The sequence below is a fragment of the Corvus kubaryi genome, unplaced genomic scaffold (assembly GCF_017639235.1).
Source record: "Corvus kubaryi isolate FWS band 111438036 unplaced genomic scaffold, C.kubaryi_AGA036_p1.0 66, whole genome shotgun sequence".
Classification (NCBI taxonomy): domain Eukaryota; kingdom Metazoa; phylum Chordata; class Aves; order Passeriformes; family Corvidae; genus Corvus; species Corvus kubaryi.
The window spans coordinates 31,823,796-31,830,600 of NW_024582054.1; the positions used below are offsets into that span (position 1 = coordinate 31,823,796).

Below are 6,805 nucleotides of genomic sequence, written 5' to 3' on the forward strand. Positions count from 1 at the left end.
TGGTGCGGCATTAAAGGCAGCATCAGTTGGCCCAGGAGCTGTTTACAGGGACACACACACACACACAGAGCAGGACCCCTGGGGAAAAACAACCTGGGGGGGAGATTTTAAGGAAAGCCTTCAGCATTTTGGCAACTTTGGAGAGGCCAGGGGCCCTGCAGAGGCAGCAGCTCATCTGGGGGTGGCTGAAGCTGAGCTGACTTTTGTCATTTTGATATGAAAGCGCTTGGGGTGAGCATGGTTGGGGCCCAGACCTCACTTCCAGTGGTGTAAATCAGGAGTGGAGCCAGTGCCATCCATCTGCTGGGGCAGGGTTTGCCCAGAGGCGGTGAGAAGCAGGGAAGGTGCTTTTCTGTGAGCTGGTTTGACAAACACGGTGTTGTGGTTAAGGAGACATCCAGGAGAGCCCTGCGAGGGGAAGGAAGGGAATCCTCAGGATTTCCCGTTTGTCAGCCGTAAGCACCTCCTCCATCTCTGCTGTCAGACAAGAAAGGGTTTGCAGGAAGGTGCTGTGCTCTGGGCAGGAAGGGGATTTTGTCCCTATCACCCCACACCACAGCACATGTTGATGGTTTCCCTGGCTCAGAGGTGCTCTGCCCGGATGGGGTTTGCAGCTGTGAGCGTCTCATGGCAGCGGCACCGCAGCCGGGCAGATTATCCAGTGCTGGATAGCAAACCTGGAGTCAAAACCAAAAGCCCACAAACCCAGAGCCACTCTCCAGCCTGGCTCTGCTCCCCAGCTCCATTTGTTTCTCCAGAGGCAAACGGCTCAAGCCCTTTGACCGTTTACTTCCAGAAATAGGATCAGGACTTAAAAGTCGCCATTAACCCCCCTGCAAAAAGTCCCCATGGATTAATTTTTGTTGCTAAATATTCTCCCCCTGCTCCCCCTTCCTCCCGGTATCCTGTTGCATGGAGAGCTTGAGCACAAAAAAATGCACAGCTGAAAAGGAGACATCCCCCTGAGAAAACCAGGAAACCAACCCAGGAGTGAGCCCTTCCCTTTGCTGCTCCATGTGTTAAATCCATTGGAGATGAGCAGTTCAGACCAAGAAACCCCAGGACTTCCCTCTCCCTCTCTCTTTTATGATTACCCAACCCCGTTACAAGCAGGCAATAAAATCTTGCAGCCACATCAACAAAATTAGATCAATTCCATGGCTTCACTTCCTCTTTAAACCTTATCAAATTACTCCTCATCCTAAGGATCCTGGGGAATAGCTCTTTATGGGAAGAGCACAAAATCAAATTAAAGATTCATTCAAATTAAAAGGTTCATCTTTAAAAGAGGTAGGGCCAGGCCAGAAGGAGCTGAGGAAAGTATTTTTTAATGAGCTCGTTGGCAGGAGTATCTTTAATAATAGATCTGATGGGGGGAGCCTGGAACCTGGTAGCACATGAGACCTTTCCCTCCACACTGGGATAAACCAAATGGCACAGGTGTCCCCACACACTGGTGTTGGTAATGCTCCCTCTGAGTCCCAGATTAAATTTTGGTGACCAGAAGAAAAATGTGGCATCGGTCTTACGGACTGGCTGAGCCAACAGCGCAAGGGAGAGAGCACCTAAAAGAAAAAGAGAAGATAATAGTTATGAAAGAAAATTAATTGTCTGGTAGGATGAGACCTCTGGTAACTTGGCTGTGATCCTTCCTGGTTCTGCTTCAAAAACCAACTCAGCAGGAGAATCACAGAATCACAGAATGGCTGGGGTTGGAAGGGACCTTAAAGACCATCTCATTCCAACCCCTTGCCATGGGCAGGGACACCTTCCACTATCTCAGGTTGCTCCAAGCTCTGTCCAACCTGGCCTTGAACACTGCCAGGGATGGGGCAGCCACAGCTTCTGTGGGCAGCGTGGGCCAGGGCCTCAGCAGCCTCACAGTCAAGAATTTCTTCCTAATCTCTAATCTAAACCTACTTTCTTTGATTTTAAAGTAATTCCTCCTCATTCAGTCACTCCAAGCACGTGTGCAACGTCCCTCTCCAGCTCTCTTGGAGCCCCTTTAGGCACTGGAAGAGGCTCTGAGGTCTCCCCAGAGCCTTCTCTTCTCCAGGCTGAACATCCCCCGCTCTCTCAGCCTGGCTCCAAAGCAGGACACTCCAGCCCTCGGAGCATCTTTTCTCCATTGGGTCCATGTCCTTCTTATATTTGGGACCCCAGAGCTGGATGCAGCATTTAAAGCAGTTTCTTAGTTTAAATCACCCATCCACATCCATGGCAGAATTCCCAGGACAGAGATGGGCTTCAATTTCCCTGCTATTTGTAAAGTAATGTTGAAACTCCACTGCTCCAGGTCGGGGCTCTTCCCAATCCCTGCCTGTTCATAAATGGGTTTTCACACTGTTCACTCTAAAATGCTTGTAGCAGGATCTGTGTCGGGGCAAGCAGAGCTTGTGAGTGCCAGGACTGCAGTGCTTCAATGGAAGTGCTGCTTCCAGCAGCAGGGAAGTTTTCCAAGGCAGCAGAGAAATTGAAGACCTTCAACCTGACTTTGAAATGCCTTCCAGTTTGGGGTAAGGGGGGGAGAAGTTTGAGGGGGTGATGTGGGACTGTGCCCTTGGATAGTCTCAGAGAGTTTCAGGGCAGCACCTATATATAGATATGCATATAAATACACCTATACATATGCATGTGTGACACATTGCAATCAGTCTGTCTGCAGCTGCTGACAGGGACTGTCCAATCCTTGCCAGGAAGGAAAATTCAGCTGGACTCTGCTGAGAAAAGGGAGGAGGATACAGAAGTCATCTCAGAAAATTAAGGTGGAAAAAAAATAGGACTGATCTGCAGCTTGAGGTTTTGGGGCACAATTTGCTTTTCTCTTTGTTTTTCTCCTCTTTCCATACCTGCATCTGTTCCTGGCTGAGCTCTTGCCCCTTCTTGCTGCCAATTTGCTTTCCTGCAGCCCTTTGCAATTCTCCAGTGCCCAGGAACCTCCTGGAAAGCCTCTGCATGGCTGGGGCAGGAGGTGATGAGTTCGATGGTGCTGCCCACGAAACAGCACTGCTGGAGAGGGAGCCAGGGATGGAAAAAAAACCAGCTGCAGATTTTCCTTGAGCCCCAAAGCCCTCCCTCTCTTCCCTCCCACAAATGTTCCCATAAATGGCACCTTTGGCTCACAGAGAGCACCTGTCTCCTCTGGCTGCCCCCTCCCCACTCCCCTGCTGGCCTGGGAAGATGGGATGAAGCCCTCCCTCTTTCAGGATGGAATATTGGAGGGTAAGTTTTGATGTAATTGACTGAAAAAAGGCTGGAGAGCTGGGAAGCATCCTCTGGGCAGGCTTGAGGCCACAGAGAAAGGCTCCGAAGTGCTTCAAAACAGCCCCCTGCTCCCTGCATGGGTTAGAAACAACTGGTTTGGTCATTTTCTTTTTCTCGGGGGCTGTTTCCCAACCTTGCCTTGCCCTGTGGTGTGGTGTGGCTGCTCTCAGAGCTGGCAAGGAGGGGTTTGGAGGGGTGTGAAGGCTCACAGCTGGCAGAGGGGCTGTGAGGCTGCTGGGGTGTTCATTCCTGACAGGGGGCAGGGAGAGGTGTCACCCCCCCAGCCCTGGCTGCCAGCTCAGACCCCCCTCACCAGGAATTTAAATGAAATCCTTTATTCATAACTTGTGTTTTTCTTGCTGTGGAAGCATTTCTGCTTTAAAAAAAAAAAAAAAAAAGGGAATACAAAAGCATGTAGGACAAGGGGTAATGGCTCTAAACTAATCCTGAATCCCTCGGGATCGCTGGCTCTCAGAAGTGTTAACATCTGACCAGAGCATCAAGAGAACAACTTTCCCTGCTGATGCTTCAGTTTTCCAGCACGGCCATCCACTGAATCCTTGAGCTAAATGGGATTTTTGTGCTTGCTGAAGACATTTTTGTTCTCAGCAAAGCACTGTTCAGGGCCTCCAAATGGGGAATAGTCAAATCCCCTGAGCTGGAATAGCCTATTCCCATGTGCTGAAATTGCTGCACTCTAAAAACACATTTTTAAATGTTTCTGCTGCCACGTGGCAAATGCCCTCAATCCCCACTTGGAGTAGGTCCCTTGGAAAGCAATTTGTGATGAGTTTTGTTTCTTAATTAGAATGTGGCTGCATAAAAAGTTATAAAGAGGCCACTGGGTTTTTTTTTTTACTTTTTGCAGCAGCTCCTTGGGGGAAAAGGCCTTACTTTAAACCATGAGAAGGAATCCAGAGGGCTCTGGTGCTCTCCTGATGAACTCAGGGAAGCTGATCCTGGGGGAAATGGCCAAACAGGCAACTCAGGTCCATCGCTCTTGCCTTCACCCACCCCAAACCCCCCCCCATCCCCTCTGCAAAGGACCTGCTGCAGGCTGACTTCCACTCAAGGATGCTTTCAAAAGGCTCAATTTAGCAACAGATGCAGGAACACCATCCTGTCACATCCCCAACACTTCCCCTCCCTCTTTTCAGCTGCGTTGGCCGAGAGTAAATTGAAGAATTGCAATGAATAATAAGAGAAATTGATGGTTTCCATTTCACATAGGATTGGGGTGGGGGGGTCAGGGACCTCCATGATGGTGCAGCACTGCCATTGATACCAGCCTGGTTGGAGACAGACTTTTCCAGGAGTCAAACGCTAGCAAAAGCTCCAGGAGAGCAGCCCAGCTGCATTTTTCCATTGCTGCTCACAGAAGTGTCATTGAAGGGTCTGCAGAATTTCTCCCAGCATTTCAATTTTCTCTTTTTATAGCCTCATAACCACTTAAAAACACTTCTGGAGGAGCAGGTGTCCTCCAAAATAGGGAAGATAATAGTTCTGGAAGGAAATAATGCTGCAGTAGGATGAGACCCCCAGTACTTGGCTGTGCTCCTGCCCAGTCAAGATTTGAAAACAAACGCAGCAGGAGACCCATGGGATCACAAAATGGTTTGGGTTGGAAGGGACCTTAAAGACCATCCAGTTCCAACCCCCTGCCAAGGGCAGGGACACCTTCCACTACCCCAGGTTGCTCCAAGCCCCATCCAACCTGGCCTGGAACACTGCCAGGGATCCAAGGGCAGCCGCAGCCTATGCCGGGGCCTCACCACCTTCACTGTCAAGAATTTCTTCCTAAAATCTAATCTAAATCTGCGCTTTTTCATTTTAAGGCCATTCCCCCTTGTGAACCAAGCAAAATGCCTGGATCTACAGCTGATGGAGGCAGAAGTCTTTCCTTGCTGGCTCCCTTTGGAGAAATACTCACAGTAAATACGATCTATGCAGCAGCTCCCATGCTAAACAAAAGGCAGGCAACAGTTCAGCAGTTTCCCTGCTCCTGAAGGTGGAAAATCTGTTTGGCTACACTCACCCACTTCCCGAGTTGTTGGCATATCCCAAAGAGAGCATGATATTCCCGTGTTCCGTAGGAGCAGCATAACAAAACAGCCAGACCGAGAAATCAAGGAGCAGCACACAAGCCATAAATACCAACCACAGTGCTGAGCCAATTAGTGAAACAGGAGAAATCCAATTCAGCCTTGGGTTTTCACTCAGAGGCAGGAATGTCTCTGCTGCAGCCTGGGAAGTTCGCTGGCAGCTCTGTGAATTCACCTCGTGTAAACTCAGCAGAGAGATGAGAAATCCGCTCCTGCTCCAGGCAAAGCTGCCGAGGAGCTGCAAAGAGAGGAGTCTGTGGGCAGATTAATTTGGGGATCAATGAAGTAGCCAGAGCAGCCAAAAGAGCCCAGCTGGACACATGGGTGGGTTGATTGGGATATGTGAGCAGTGCCAGGCCTGGCCACTTAGTGAGAGCCATGGGCTGCCTGGGTCAGAGCCTGCACTTAAAATCAGCCTTGATTCCAGCCTTATTTCTATCTCCTTGCTGTGAGTAGTAACCCCACACAAAAACTACAGCACCCACACTGCTGTGGTACTTGGAAGGTCTTTGAATGGCAGAGAGCACAGGGAGCACCACAATATCCTGGAAAAGACACACACAAAAGCAGGGACAGAGTGATTCGTGTCAGTAGCTCTCACCCCTGAAGGAGAGATGTCTTCCAAGCTGGGATTTAAACTCAGTTCCTGGGCTTCTACTGGTTTGAAGTCAATGTCTGATGCCCCAAGCAGCAGTGCTGTTTTGCCTTCATTAACCTGTAACTAAATAAAAGGTTTAAATCAGCTTTTACACAAAGTTCCTGTATCACTGTCACTGCTTTTTGGCTGCAGGAACCATGGCTTTCTGAAATTCTCTTCACAGAAGGCACCAGGAACAGGCTCTGCTATTTTAGTTCATACAGACATTTTGGCATTGCAGCCAGTCCTCATCAGTAAGAACAAATGTGACACTGGGGACTTCAATGCTGAAGAACAGGCTTTGAAACTCCTGATGCTGCTGTTTGGATGCTCATCACCTTCCAAAATGGGGATATTTGGGATTTAAAGGAGGTTGTGCTGCACCAGTGAACTGCAGCGCCAGCCCACAGAGGACAGAGCAGCCCAGCCCCACCTGAGGGGATGCAGGAGCACAAACCCTGAGCCAGTGTGAAGTCTGAGCATGCCAAGGCTGGGTGAATCATCCAGGGAGCACCAGCCCAGGAGGGCAGAGGCAGTGGAGAGCAGCAGTGAAATGGCCTGACCTGGGCACCTCACCACAGTTTTGCAAGAGCCAAACCCACCACCAAACCTGTCCCCCAGTGCCACATCTACAGGCCTTTTACATCCCTCCAGGAATGGTGATTCCCCCACATTCCTGGGCAGCTTGTTCCAATGCTTGACAAGCCATTCCATGAAGAAATTTCCATTAATATTCAATCTAAACTTCCCCAGGTGCAACTTGAGGTTGTTTCCTCTGGTCCTGTCACTTGTTAGGGAGAAG

The 6,805-nt window shown here is 49.7% G+C and overlaps 1 long non-coding RNA gene across 1 annotated transcript; it reads right to left on the reverse strand.

Annotated features, from left to right (window-relative positions):
• Window positions 1-1,312: 1,312 nt before the first annotated feature.
• On the reverse strand, window positions 1,313-6,558 carry LOC121673875. The gene is made up of 2 exons (XR_006019345.1): window positions 5,300-6,558; window positions 1,313-1,565 (listed from the first exon to the last, which is right to left on the reverse strand). It is a non-coding gene; the product is annotated as an uncharacterized LOC121673875 (long non-coding RNA).
• Window positions 6,559-6,805: the final 247 nt, after the last annotated feature.